Raw genomic sequence first — 15,466 nt, forward strand, 5'->3', positions numbered from 1 at the left:
CCCATCCTCTCTTCAGCTGAGCTCCATTTCCTTGGGGCATTTACCCTAGCCAGATGTAACACGTGAGCTGAGGACTTTCCTGTAGATTAAAAAAATGAATACATTGTTCAGTATGTTTTACATCCTATGCTCATTTATTTATCCCTCCCAATAGAACATCTGCCCACTTTTCAACACCAGTTCTGAAGAATTGTTACCCAATTGCTTGTTCTCTACTCTGTGTATTTAATGATTTTAAGGGTAGAATCTCAATCTGTGCCTGTTTATCTCCCAAGCATTTCTCAGCTTTCTCAAAATAATCTCATGCTCTTAAACTCCTGTCCTGTGTATATACATTCCTCCCAAGTTTTGAGGGCATTTTTTGTGAATCAATTTTGTAAGCCCTCTCCTCTCTAACCAAGATCGTTAGCAAAAAGATTGAAGTGAAGCAGAATGAGCAGAGACCCAACAGCCCGTGGTGGATCCACATTCAATACAACCAGCTCATTTTCACAGAGAATCATTAATACCCACCCACCAGCCACAGTTATCCCACAATCTTGCTCCTACTCTACTATCATTTTTTTTCCTGGCCACATTTCTTTACTTCTTTGTAACATTATTGCATGAAACGGTGCCAAAGAACTCCCCACTATCAAAACATGACCCTTCACACTTCCTTTGTCCATTCACAAGCCTTACTGTCACGTTACAGATGAAAATCAAGCTGGCACATCCATCTAGTCCTCCTAAATTCATGTTGGTTGTGATTCACACTGTTTGTTTCCCAAAACTTAGGCTTTGTGCAAGAATTTGTTCAAAATGTGGAAGAGGAATGGTCTATAATTTCCTGGCTCCTTTCCTCCAGCTCCCCTTTTCTTTTTTCAAGTCTTCCAGCACCTCAAGTACGAACTCGTGGTACTGAGATAGTTTTTGTCACTTTGTTTTGGTTTTTTCTTTAACATGTCAAAGGATAAACTTCATCAGGTCCAGCCTAATAAACAACCTACCCAAGAAATAAGAAGTATGCCAAAGGTTTGCTACAGATTTGCCAAGCATCTTTGATGTCCTCTCTGCTTTTGATTTCCTTCTGCTGACTGCTGCTCACTTACACTCCTAACGCTTTGAGGGTCTTTTCACAGTACTAACTTCAAGTACATCTTAGAAACCCTCACATTCCAGAGCCTGGGTGGTACTGGCAGCTGGAAACACACTTGAGTGAGGTCCAGATGAGGTCCCAGGAGGAGGAAGGGGTCCTTCTAAACATTTTCTAAATCAGTGGCAATAGAGGAGACCCACGATAAGCCTGTGACACCAAGAGAACCTGAGCTCTGCAGCCCAGCCTTGCAAGCCCACACTGGCTAGGAAAAGAGCAATTAGCAGATGGCAATTAGCACATTACCACTGGGTCAGTTACAAAAGCTGTCTCAGCTAGAGCTGGGCTGGGTGGGGGGCTGCCTACTTTGTTCACACACACAGAATAAAGGGTTGCAGATTTAAAAAAAAAAAAAAAAAAAAAAAAAAAAAAAGGAAAAGCCCCACGAGACTCAGTCTGACACAGCTGATCCTGCAGATATTCTGGCTCTCAGTCTGCTCTGGTAGCACCAGGCACAAAACCAGCGACCCCTCTGCACATTCCTACACCACCTCTTTTATCAATGAGGTGCCCAAAACTAAGCTAAATAATAGCAGACTCTTGCTATAGCACATAGGCGTGTGTGGCACTTGAAGATGTAAATGTTTGGTTTCCTTATTTTAAAACAGCAAACAAGAACAGGAAGAAAAAAAAAAAGTTGAAAGACTGCTGGTTTTTTTGCTAATACCTATGTTTTTTTGGAGTGTATTGTGGAGTATTCGCCATGCACCCGAATTGTTTATTTCCTTTTCACAAGAATTATACAATGATTATACAAACGTTATCTTCTGCACACACTAAGCACACTCGTTAGCCTTCTAAGCCTTCCCTTTATTGAAAAGTTTCCTCTCGCCATGAATACCAGAGAACAGAAGCAGGAGGACACAGTAATACAATTGCTAATGAGGAGAGTCAGGGTGCAACAGTATCTTTAATTAGACCTCCCAAAATTATCCAAAACTCCTCTGACACGTTGTATAATTTTATGACAATACTTTACAAATAGCAAAACCTAACAAGTTTAACATCAGAAGAAAAAGAATGCAAATACTACTTACGAAGATGGTAAATTAATGCTTAACTTTGGGGAGTATTTGACTTCTTATCTACTTAACAGTATAATTACCAATGTATTTGAAGGAAAAAAATACCCTTCCAGCCGTACCCTGCTTTGCCCACCACAGAAGGAGGAAGTTAAACACTGATTTATCATGACTTAACAAGATGCTGACCATCAGATGAACTGCATTAACTGAGGAATATATTTCTAGTCCAATTACTCTGAGGAGCAAAACATGTTACCATAAGCCACTAGTGAATTGACTAGATACACTCAAGGGAAATCTCAGACATTGCACTAAAAAAAGAAAATTTATGTTGCCACTGCTCAGTCACTAATTAACAGCTTACCACATTCTTCCCGCCCAGGCAAAGTAATTTACAAAGACAAATATTCAAGCTTTAACCGGTGGGGGTTTGAGGGTTTGTTTGTTTTTTCCTAAAGGCACACTTTAGATTAACGTTTTGGAAACTGATAAGGATGTTACAAATGTTACTGTTCTTTTTATTGATCCTCTTAGCAAGATCTAACACCAGCCCTAATCACTATTAGACAGCATTTTACTGGCCCATTTGGAGTGGGCTGGCATTCAGTACCTTTTGAAAGAGAATTAAACAACACCTCTGATTTCCTTTTCTATGATTAACTCGTGTAGCTCCCCTAGCAATCATTTCAACTCAGAGCTCAAGAACTTGATACGTTTAGGAAAATTAGCATGGCAAGGCATACCTTGCAGACATGATCTGCACTGCTGCTTCATGGGTCACAGATCTTCCCACTGCCACTAATACAAGACAGATGCAGGTTCCTAATATTACCTTTGTACTTGAACACAAGTAAGAGCTCTCTCATGTCTAGTTCACCATCTGCCACCATTAGCTTCTATGCTCTCTCCACAGCCACTCTGGAATTCAATCCAAACACAGATTTAGTTTAAAAATTCACTCAGAGAATTTGAGTATCTGTACAGTCTGTATTCCCAGTGCTTGGGTATGCTTAGTTGTAGCTGTAAGCTCAGTTGCATCCTGTCTGTATGGTCAGGACCCACTGCAAGGAATAATTACTGCTGATAAATCCATGTCCAGAGAAAGACTCAATCATGCTGATGAGATTCTGAGTAATAGCTGATTTCTCTCCCTTGTGTATAGCTATGCACACAAGTAACACTACCAAGATCATCTGCTAACTCATAAGAACTCATTGTAATGTAGTGTCATTATGCTGCTCTGTATATCCCCCAAGAACTTCCCCCCACCCCCAGAAGAAGTTCACAGATTTTAGAACAATTTCTGTTAGAACACAGACAGTGCAAGATCTGTTTCCTCTTCTCAGGGGATGTGACAGTGCTGGAACAGCCAAATTCTGCTCCCAGTTCTCTGCTAACCTCCTCCAGCACCCTGAGCCTCTGTGCCCATCACTTCTGGCTACTTATGCTACCATGCCACAGTACACCTGTTGAAGTCTCTGGGCTTAAAGACTCAAAATATAATTCTCATAAAAACAATCAAAAGGTGAAAACCCTGCTGAGAACTGGATTCATGGAGATTCCTTTGGAATTTCCAACAGAAAAAGGCATACTGCCTGCTTACCTAGCAAAGACATGAAATACATCCTCAGCCCCTTGGTTGTCAGGAGCAGCCCTGTTTCTGGACACCCATCACAGCAGGCAAGGGAGAGGTGACACAGAAAGCAGCTGCCCCTGATTCTAACACGTTTAAACCTGGGGAACAACAATGTGACAGGGAAGGCTGATGGAATCAATACCCAGTGGAATGGGATGATGTAGTGGCCCAGTTCTTATTCCTCTAAAATTTTAAATGCTGTCATCTTTTTCATAGTACCAACCCAACCAAGAAGTTACTGCTTGAATGGATAAGCTAAACCTAAAACCAAACAAGTTGCATATATTCTTTTAAGTATTTACCAATAAACTGAGACTGCCAGCCTGTTCTCCTTTCTATTTAATTCCCTTGGGATGGCCCAGCAGTTTTGCAACTTAAAGACTGGTTGCTTTGAAACTGCGAAGTTCAAACTCACTACATTTAAAAGAAAAAAAAAAAAAAATCAGATCACATCCATAGCTTTCTTTAAATAAGTGCTCATATTTTACTGAATCCCCACAACTTTTGCCAACGTTACTTTTGCAGACACAGATGTTTGTTATCCATGCTTAATTGGGCACAGCAAGAATTAATCTAGAGCCAGGGCAAATAGAGGAGTAGACAACACACTGTCTCACTAAAAAACACCTTCCAGAAGCAACCTAGGAAACTGTGAAATTGCCTGGAACACCATGGGATAATTAAACACAAATGCACTCCCAGCAAGGGCTAACCTCCCTCACAAAGAGCAAAGCCACAGTCAAACACTACAGTGCTAAAAGGGCTAAAAATTGGTGTATCAAGGACTGTAAACCACATGGTCCTGCACACAGACTTCACCAAGATCTTCCTGGAGCACATAAAATTAACAAGAATTACCCACCTAAATACACTGTGCTTGACTCTTGTGCATACTGCCTGCCACCACATCCCTGAATTAAGGCACAACTACAGATATGGCAAAAGAAGACAGGAAGAGCAGACAGGAAGGCAACAAGGGGACTTCACTGGAGGTCTTCATAGCACGAGTCATTAGGCATTATTTCATAGCACTGTCATCTGGGAGGCAGAGAAATCACCAGGTTAGGGGGTTAAAAATGGATATGGAGATACAAAGTTACTATACATCACATAAAGTGTGGAATTCCCTACCACCAGAATGCTGCCAGTGGGAAAACACAATTTGGTTCAGAAATACTAAACTAACAGAGGACAGATCCACCAGAGGCAATTACTATTATCTAGGTCCAGCTCAGGATCTCCCTTAACTACTGACACTCAGAAAGAGAAAAAAACAACCAAGAGGAGCCATGTTTTAGACTTTCCTTGGCTTTTCATACCGTTTCTCTCTGCATTTTCTTTAGGCCATGGTTGAGACTGCTTGAACAATGGAACCAGTATAACCCCAGCCACAAGCCCTTCCCAAGACAGTGAACCCACCTTTCCTCTCCTTATTGCAAAGGATCCCAAAGAGCTGAGTGAGTCAGCAGTGTCACTGGGCTTAATAAAAGTGGCAGGTCTTGCATAAGTTATAAGTACAGCTGGCACATCAAATTATTTCCCAGTTATTTACAAAGCAGATATCACTGCTTTTTATTAGTACATCTTGCACGCCTACACCATTTTGGAAACACATTCTAATACTTTGCCTCCCAATTCCACCTGATTATCTTTTCTACCAGGCAAGAGTGATATTTCTGATCAAAACATAACTCTATATGCAGTCAGGTGACACATAAAACCTGTGCCAATCCTAACCCAAAGTTTTCAACACTGGCATTCTGGCTGCATCTAGAAATCTGCAGGTACCAGCAAGAATATTTTCCTGCTGCTGAATTCAATAGGAGCAAGGCTGAAATTTAACCAGCATAAGAACACAGAGCTTATTTCAGCTGGAAAAATGTCTGTATTTCCAATCCTGGCTTGCTACCTAAGGCAACAACAGTCCCCAAAGTCACAGAAAATCTCTCCTGGGAGAAAGTTCTGTCTGCAAGAGAGAGGTTACTCTACTAGTGGAAGCAGGAGAGCAGACATAATTCAAAAGACAACAAATGCTACTCTACTTTACCTTCATCTAAATTCCAAATAAGTTCTGCACTACCAGTATGTACAGATAAAATCCTACTGCAACAGAGGAAAAATTTCCCTAATGACTAAAGAATCTCCAAAGCAATTTTGCCTTTTAAAGTACACGAAGATGCTGGTATTTCCTCCAGGAAGATAGATTTCTTTATGAAAATGTCAAACGAATTTCTGGCAGTGATACAGTTTTCTTAATTCCAACTTGCAATTTTCAAAACCATAATTCCAAAGCTCTCAATCTGCCAACAGGGCAAGAAGATAAACAAGCTGTGACATTAAAGCCAAGTAAGCTTAGGGGAAGTCACTGGATTTGGCACTGAATTTCCCAAGGACCAGGCAGATGACAGACAAACACATACACATGCCCCCCCTTCTGCCCCCAAATTCAATAATCAAAACCTTTCAGTGAATGCTACTGAGGCAGAAGAAGATAGTTTTCCCTTTCTAAAGCAATTTGGATAATTATAACCTGCAAAGAGTGCTGAACACTTGAAGGAATGATTAAGTAATTAGACTTTGCAGCTGTGTCACTTATTTTGTAAAGGCCAGACGGGAAGAAAAAAAAAGGCTGCATACACCTCTGTGACCACCAGCTTTTCCAGGAAGTTCCTACTAATACACAAAGTTACAGGTGCCTGCGTTTCAAAAGCCAGAATATTCAAGTGATTGGCTTTGTCTAGACTGAGAGGTGTAGTGCTCCATTAGTATTATTATGTTTTTACCAAATCAATAGTAAAATCCTCTGCAAAATCTAATTGGGAAACCACAAAGAATGGTTTTCCAGAAGTGCACAGACAGAAAAGTAAATACTTATCAACTACCGTTGGCAAACATACCTTTTGTTTCAGGAGTACATTGTGCTACTATTCCTTTGCCTTCCGAGAAGGAAAGCTGCTAAGATGAAGGCTCAAGGACAGCATTATTAAAGACAGAAGGAGTAAACAAGAGCCTTCATGCTCTTCCAAGCTAGAGCACCTGTGGATGATAAGAAAAAAAACCAAACAAACAAACCCTGGCTTTCATTAAAAGGGCCTGAGGGCTTATCACGTTCCTGAAGATCAAGAGTTTTTCCACAACCTTTTTAGAGAAGGCCAGAGTCCTTAACAGACTCCTTAACAGCATCATCACTGCTTCTCATTAATGTCATACCATCAGTCCATGGAAATCCCTTTGATAAGCAGCTAAGGCAACTTCTCTCCACTCTGACAAACAAAACACAACTTAAACCAACAGGCTAAACAGGTAAATACCCAAAAAAGGGGAGAATGGAAGCCCCTCCATTTCATCTGACACCTCTTTCCTCTATGTTCAGTAAAAGTTGGGTGTTTTCTTTGTTGTTGTTGGATTTGTTTGGTAAGAACAAAGAATGTTGGCAGAATTCAAACTGCATGACTACACAGCTAAATAATGGGAATGGGCAGAGGAAGGCAAATTCAAACAATAACTCATGTTCTAGAAGTATATTTATTGCTTGCAGTCATGGTGGAGGAGGTATACAAGATCATTGTGAGGGAAAGCAAGGGGTGAGCTATTTCTTGAACTGCTTTTCAGTTGTTACCAACTCACTGCAGCTTTAAGCAGGTACCCTCTTTGTAAAACTATACTAATTATACTAGAGAGCCAGAAAGTATGATAGTTTCTATAGCTTTTCTCATGACATTAGAAGACAAAAGGGTGGTTTTTTGTTATGAAGTCTCAGGAAAAAAAATCTCCGGAGACTTTTTTTAAATCTAAATGCATTTCTTCTTTCTTCTAAAAGACTGAAAAGGAACTGACAATGCTATTCCTTTAAAAACATTTATGCAGTTCAGTCTGCTTAACAGCTGATTGCACTTGGAACAAGTTTTTTTTTTTTTTGGCCTCTGTCTTTGCTTATGAGTAACAGAAAAAACATCCAACCAACAACACAAACAAACAAAACCACACAAAAAAAACCCAAAAAGAAACCAACCAAAAAAAAACCCAAAAACCCCACCCTCAACAAGTTTAGTTGAAGCAAGGAGCTCAGAACCAGCTCATTCTATGGTGCCTTGGTGACCTTCTGCTTGAAAACCCTGCTAAACAGAGCTGGGAGGCCTGAAGCTGAGTCTCAGTTTCATCAGGGGAAAGAGTGTGTTGGCTCCCTTGCTTGAGTTCTTCTTGTGTGCATTATAATCTAAATTATGCTATACCCTACCAACAGCTACAATCTGTTCTCAACATTTTGTAATATGTGTCAGAATCCTCTTTTACCAAAATTAATGCTTGCTTGGTCAAGTTCCTCCACTAACTATTAAAATTTAGAACATAGGAATTCACAGGTGGGTTAAGTCCTCCTAGGAAGTGGTTGCTTTACCTATCCTAAACCTTCAGAGAAAAATGCTTCAAAGAAGGAGTTAATCTGTCCACGCCTCAGCAGCTTTTTGGGACAGTTGGACAGAAATTTCTCTGCACTTCTTTTCTTCCCAAGACTTAATTCTTCAGTCTCATGTGATGCCTTTCTTACTGAAGGAATTTACTGAGCACTCCAAATGATCAGCTCATGGAGTTAAGAACAAAGAAGGCTGAAGAAAATGAATGTGAGCAACAAGTAAATCAGAATCACAGAATAACCAAGCTACAAAAGCCCCCAGAGGAGGTCTCTGCTCTAACCTCATACTCAAAGGACTGATTAGAAATCTAATTTAGGCTTTAGATTTTTGTTCAGTTTTACATATTTTTAAATTATTTATGCATACATGAGATAAAATATGTTAAGGGCTGAAAATTATTGATAAATTATATCAATCCTAACTCCAAACAGTACCTACACTCCTCAGAGGAGGTAAAAGCAACATAATTTTGTAATTGATACTTGAAGTAATGCTTTTTCACAGCAGAATTAAGCATAGGAATGCAGCAGTCATACATTTTCCTCTCCCAAAATCTCATGTACTCATTTGCAGAATAATCCTGAAGAATAAGATCTTGCTAGAACTGCTGCTTCTGCCTAGGAAAGTTCCCTAGGTTGCAGTCAGAAAAAGCAACTTTAACTTGAAAATGTCACTCTTTATCCTGAAGCCTGAGAACTCTGTGTTCTGGTGGGGATGACAAGAGTCCCTCATCTTCCCTCTCTGCCTGCCAGAGCAAAAAGCCACTGCAGTGGAATTGCCAAAGCACCTTTGCAGCCTGCAGCTGCCATACCAGAAAAACAGGCAGAGGAGAACCCATCACAGGTAAAAAGTGAGCAGAGAAAAACAACACAGTGGGGAAGAGGCAAAAAGATGAGTGTCTGTGATAATTATACTGCTGAATGTGACTGCTCTGGTTATTAACAGTGGTAAATGGACTGATTGAGGAAACACATTACAAAATTAATTCTCTCCAAAAGAAAGAGCCCTTTAAGAAATACATTTGCACAACAGAAGGTGTTTCTTCACAAAACATGGCTATTTTCATAGCAAACTGACAGTCTTAAACCCAGCTATCTAGAAGGAGAAAACAAATACCTGTTTGCTAGCATGGAAGTTATATTCTCTTCTTGCCCATCCTCTCCTGAAAAAAAGGCATTTTAACAGGCACGTCTAAACTGGTGTTTAAAAAAGCTGTTTTCTCTGAAAACTTTATGGAACTTCTCTGGCTTCAAGAATTTCAGCTAATCAGGAGAGCCTTAAAACAAGCACTTCCAATGAAAATTCTATTTTATCCTGTAGCACTGCCAAGCTTACCCTGCAGCATTCCTTCCCTGTTCTCTTTGAGAAAAATAAATAGATCTCTATTTAAAAGCTATCAAGCATCCATAATCAAAGGGTCTGAAAGTTTTGGTTGGCAATGCCTCTTTTAACGTACTTCAAAAGCATTTCTGTAAACACCCCAGATTATCATCCATTACAACCTAAGTACTGCAGAGATTTGTTGTCCATAACAATGTCCCTCACAGACATCACAGAGAAGGCTGCAGTTTACTAATCCCAAATTTTATGAAGCTTTGCTGTCTATCTGTCCAACATACCTGCAGCAGGGCAGAATGGAAAAGTTTTAGGGAACAGGCAGAATACAGAATGAAAAAGTAATTTTTTTTTTTTCTTTCTTAATTTTCCCTCCCTTTCCCCCACCATGACCTATTTTCTGGAATAACAGGCAGACCTAGTGAGGACACTAATCTGTTTCCATGTCACAATACAGCTCATGTACCCATGTGCTGAGATGCATTAGCTGTTGTTTATTGATTCATCTCTAAGTTCATTCTACTGGCAATACCAGCTGGAGGATCAGGAAGTCTTCTGCTACCCTCTGCTTTGTGACACACTGCACTGATTAACTATTTCCCAGAAAACATTTATTTTAACATTTTTTGCTAATTCTGACAGAGGATTCCTCCTCTTCAAGCAGTCTCCCACGTCTGAATCATTCTCACGTATTTTTAGTCCATTCATTATTTCCAAAAGCAAAATGCACTAAAGCACATGCCTCTTTTTTTAAATAAAACTGCAAGAATTACAGGCACCAAACATTACCTACTACAAATACTCATTTACATTTTAGCAAGTGTAAGGAATGAACAAGAAAGCTGGTCTTTACTCATGAGTGCAAAATGCTAAAACAAGTTTCATGCAGGAGAAAAAATTTAAAAAATAAAAGTTTCACCTTATTTGTCTGCAGGTTTTTCACGTGCAAACTGTTCCCTCTCACCAAAGCACACAGTGTGTACTTCTGTATAAATTCTGGTGAGCCAAACTACCATAAAAAAGAATTCTAAACTAGACATTAGTATGTGAATATTATTTATTACAGTTCATCCTACCTGCTTTTTTAAGGCAATATTAACCACTGAATCAGCAAGCACTTATTGCTTTTTTGCAACATATATACTCATAAAATCCAACCTTTGTGCCAAGAAGTGTTTATGACATGTTGTAAGCTTGACTACAATTTAAAAATAGATGTCTACAATAAACCCACATTCATTGTTCCAATTTCAACAGGATGGAAAAACAACTGAGTTTTAACTGTCTGGATTTCTGGAGCTGTAAAAGACGACAGGGGAAAGTACTTCCAAAAGCCAGGCTTCCAGCTTGAGAGCTTGACCAAATCCACACATCAAATCTGTCATGGCAGAACATAACAAGTCAGGGCCTACTGCAAAACAATTAAGCAAAAAATCACCAGAGTTCTTGTCTTGTCACACTTGCAAAAAAAGACAAAACAGGTACAGGTCACATCCTGTGTACCAGAAATGCTGTACAAAAAAAAAGGAAGACATGGCTCCAAGTGGGATACTCTAACTGAAAAAGGGGGAGAAAACAAATGGGATCAAAGATATATTGGACAGCATGATTATAAGCCTCATTTTGTTAGTAACCAGGGAACAAACTACTTTTATTGTCCACAGAAGCATCTGATCAAACCCAGTTTCCTTCACACATCTTCAGAATCATTGGCCAGCTTCCAACATTGTATGAGGTACCTCCAGATGACATAAAAACTGATGGCTGATGACAAGAAAAAGACCCAGACTGGACTTTCAGTGAGGGAAAAGTAGGAAAATTCACCTCTCACATATCTGATCTGGCAGCAGGTCAGTCAGTAGAGACTCCTCACAGCACTGTCCCTTGATACAGAGGAGAATGGGATTAAGGATTACAAAATGAGGGATAAGGAGAGAAAGGGACAATCCCAGTACACACAAATGTAAATTTTATTATTTCTGCAGCTCACAGAAACTATGACCTGTAAACAGTAAGTTATTTAAATAGCCTGACAAACTGAGAATAACTTAGACAAGTACTCAGATTTCTTGACCCCCTCCTGTTCAGCAGGTTGCATAGAAACATTTTACCTGAAAATGACTGAGAAAACAGCTTATGCAGTCCTATCAGTGCATTGGAAACATTTTGCTGAATCCAGCTCAGGAAACAGAGGGGAAATAACTTTCCATTATGCCCTTTACAACACCAAGCCCCATGAAGGTACTCAACAAAGAGCAAATGAAGTGATGTAACAGCACTAACACACAGGGAAAAGGCTCCCATAGCTAAGTGGGGATGCAACACACAGAGGTGCTGCTGGGATGAGTCAGCACCTAATGAAATTTCCTTTAAGTTCATTTTCTTAGCAGCAGCCTGAAGTTATTAATAACTCCCAGTATGCTACTTAGAGCTGTGGATTTTATTTTCCTCTTAGTGGCACCAATAGGTTCTTTGTTAATGGTTTTAAGATAATGCTGGGGTTTGCCAGATGGCTGGATTTGTATGAGGGGTTTTCAAGAAAAGCCAGAGAGTGTAAGAAATTGTTGCTTCAGTGTCCTCACACACCCCCAAAACAGAAGACAATTGGGATGGACACTGTTCCAGCAATGACAAGTGCAAACAATGCTCAATATTTACTGCTTGCCCTGTTTAAGAGGACTACAGGGACTTTAAACAAGAGAACATATGGATAGATCAGAGGATGGGTAATGCAGTACTGTGCTTTTCACCTCTAGGTCATTGGTTCAAAGCTAAGCAGGTCAGTAATGAAGGCAGCTATTATCATCTGACACCTCTGGCCTTGGCAAATTGATTTGTCAGCCTCAGCCCAGATCCCATCAAACTCAAAATTCACCATTACAATTTGCATTCCTTGCAAACAACTTCAGCCCAGTGAAGGAAGTAACAAAAAACTTGGAGAGACAGAAGTAATCTCCTGTTCTTCAGGCATCATCTCCAGACCAGGACCTAGAGAGACTGACAGAGGAACAGTGAAAATTACACCACCAACAGCAAGGAACATAATTCTGTGAATAAGGATTACTTCTGCCTCTCAAATGCCCAATTGTAATTATCTCTGTCCCACTACAAAGCTTTCAGGGTTTTTACTACCAGAGAAAGACGATGAGAAAGAAGAGACACCAATATGCAGGTTTAAAAATTGAAATTACACAGTGCTGCTGGAAGATTTCTTTGGATATCTTGGCTCAAAAATGCATTTCGCAAGGCTGAATGTTTTGAAGAAAACAGTTACAGTGGTCTATAAATGGAATAAGAAATTTAGTATCTGTTTTGTTATGATGTACTTGTAGACAAAATATTTAAACAACACTTGTAGCAGCAACACTTAAGAATTGCATTCCCTGCATATGGATTTAATTCAGAAACAAATTTATTTACAATTTACTGTGAATCATACTAGAGAAGTCATGTCTTCAGAGGATTTCTTCATAAATGAGTTAGAAAATGTACAATTAGTCCATAACAGCACATAACTTTCCACACGCTTTCAAAATTGTGACAAAAAAGGTTTTAAGCTTCAAAACTGTGACTTTATTATTCTTTTGTCCTCCTGACTCAGTTCCTTTTTGCATCCCTTGCTGCATTTTGCACTAAAAGTTATTTGGGACAGCCACAACTGTTCTTCACATAAATATGTTTATAGAGCACTGGAGCACAATGCAGGATAAATTCTGATTCATGTGGACAGAACCCACTACAACCACAACTATGTGACACCTTAAGACCTCTGCCACTATTCTTTCATCTCTAGGTAATGAGATTTTTGAAGCTGCACAAACTGGGAAATAAACACACTTTCTCTTCTACGTAGTGTCCATGAAAACTTGTGTAAGAAGGCTTAGTGCCTAATAACATCACCCGGACTGGATAAAGAGGGACTTAAATTCACATTATCCTTTTTAATTAACTTGTGACTATAGTCTCAAAATAGACTGCTGACCCAGACCAGAGAGAAGAACTGACATAATTTTTATCTGTAATGACAGAGAGAAATGCACTGAAATGCTTTTACAGCTGTCACCAGCACAAAGAAACCCAAATTTCTAAATTCTCTGGGATGACTGTAATTAAGTTTGTCTGTAGTGGACAAATCAGGCACATCCTTAGCCCTCACTCCACCCCAAGAATACTGTGGCAAAAAAGGCTTCCTAGCTAGGTTGACCTGGGTGAATTAAAATTAAAAAAAAAAAAAAAAAAAAGCTCCTATTTAATTCAGCCTGAATGATATGCAGCACACTTGATTAGGTGCTGGAATAGAATTTTAAAAATATGCTGTCTAGCAAAAGTATCTTTATTTCTATCACTTCCTAAATGAGAAGAGATTTCAGCAGACTCATTCCAAAAAAAAATTTAGCCCAGAATACATTTGTAGTAATTATTTTTAAAAGCTGTCATGTCAAAGTTATGTATTACCTCACCAGCCTAGCTCTCAGCACAGCAGTGGTTTCTTTCCCTCTGGAAACAAACCCAAGACTCTCTGTGTTGCAACTGGTTTCCAAAGCTGTTATTCCATGTCAAGTACACTGCAGCACAAAACTTTTGATTTGTAGATTTTCATTTTCAAGTCTAAAGAGCAGCATAAGGTTAGAGAGGGTTGTTTTCAGTACACACTGCTTTCTTTCAAACTGCATGAGAAATTAACCACTATTTTTCCTCCCATTTCACACACTTTTTTGGGTTTTTTTTTCCCCCCCTCGATTAGGGCACTCATAATTTGTTGTGAGATGCAAAAAGCCCTCTGAATTCTTTTCTCACACAGGACCAGCCACCACAATACTCAGCAACAGCTTCCCTCAGAGGAAAGACCTGAAAGTCACTGTGTCTGGAAAGCAGAAGGTGTGTATTGCTACAGATTCTACTTCGGGCTGGAATCCTCAGGAACCCTCACTCAAAATCCTTTTACTGAAGGGAGATGTTCACGTGAAATCAGACCCTGGAAGAGCAGGCAGCTCCTGCTTTTGCCTACCTTGGTCCCACAGGGTCAGGCAGTGCCGTAACCCAGCAGCCGCTCCTCACGCAGCTCCCACCCGAGTTTCGCGCCAGCCGAGCACGCCTGAGTTACGAACCACACAACACCACGGCAGCGAAAGACGTTTCAAACCTTCCTGATGGTAAAACACCTCCCTATCCCTCAGCACCCTTCTTCTCGGACCCTTTCCCCCCTCAGGAGGACAGGCGGGGTGGGGAGAGGAGGGTCCTTCCCTCACAGCAAGGCGGGAACTCAGCCCCCACCCCTCCCTTCCCTCACACACCAACCCTGGGGCGGCCCGCAGGGACGGGGCTGAGAGAGCCCCAGGGAAGGAACCACCACCTGCTCGGCGCTTTTTTTTTCCTGAGGGAACGGGACAAGAGGGAAGGAACCCCAAAGCACTCCTCAAGAGCGGGGCAGCCGCGTCTGCCGCCGACCGCACAACCCTGAGGGGAGCGACCGCACAACCCTGAGGGGAGCGACCCCTCCCCTCTCCTCCCGCCGCCGGAGCCGCGGCCCCGCTGCCTCCGTGAGGCTCAGAGCGGCTGCGGGGACCCCGCTTCTCCCCGGGGGAAGTGAGTCCCTACCTGTCGGTGCCGGGTCCCGCCGCGAAGAGCCGCATCCCCCCTGCCCCGGGCCGTCCTCCTCCTCCTTCTCCGTCCCTCCCCTGCTGCTATAGCTACGGAGAGCCGCGGCCGCCGCCTCTCGCGAGAGCCGCCATCTTCCCGGCGGGAGGGGCCGCTCCTCTCGCGAGACGGCTGAGGGAGTCCAGCCGGTCTGGTTCGGTCCGGTTCGGCTCGGGCTGTCTCAGGTTCTCCGCCAGCGTTTTATATTCCCTCAGCTCAGGGCAGTCCTGAGGTAACTGAGAGGGCCGATGGGTGAAGCGAGGCCTGGCTCGGCCTAGCCTGTCCT

The 15,466-nt window shown here is 41.3% G+C and overlaps 1 protein-coding gene across 3 annotated transcripts in view; it reads right to left on the reverse strand.

Annotated features, from left to right (window-relative positions):
• USP54 (ubiquitin specific peptidase 54) overlaps positions 1–15,227 on the reverse strand; it is an 86,204-nt gene extending 70,977 nt beyond the window's left edge. For 2 of the 3 annotated variants that reach the window (XM_071748011.1, XM_071748007.1), the window contains exon 1: positions 15,142–15,227. The gene's annotated coding sequence lies outside the window, so the exon portion shown is untranslated. Of the gene's footprint in view, positions 1–14,551; positions 14,692–15,141 lie in introns of those variants that run through there. The other variant, XM_071748009.1, reaches the window with a different exon arrangement.
• Between the last annotated feature and the right edge of the window lie 239 nt (positions 15,228–15,466).

Source organism: Heliangelus exortis, chromosome 7 (assembly GCF_036169615.1).
Source record: "Heliangelus exortis chromosome 7, bHelExo1.hap1, whole genome shotgun sequence".
Classification (NCBI taxonomy): domain Eukaryota; kingdom Metazoa; phylum Chordata; class Aves; order Apodiformes; family Trochilidae; genus Heliangelus; species Heliangelus exortis.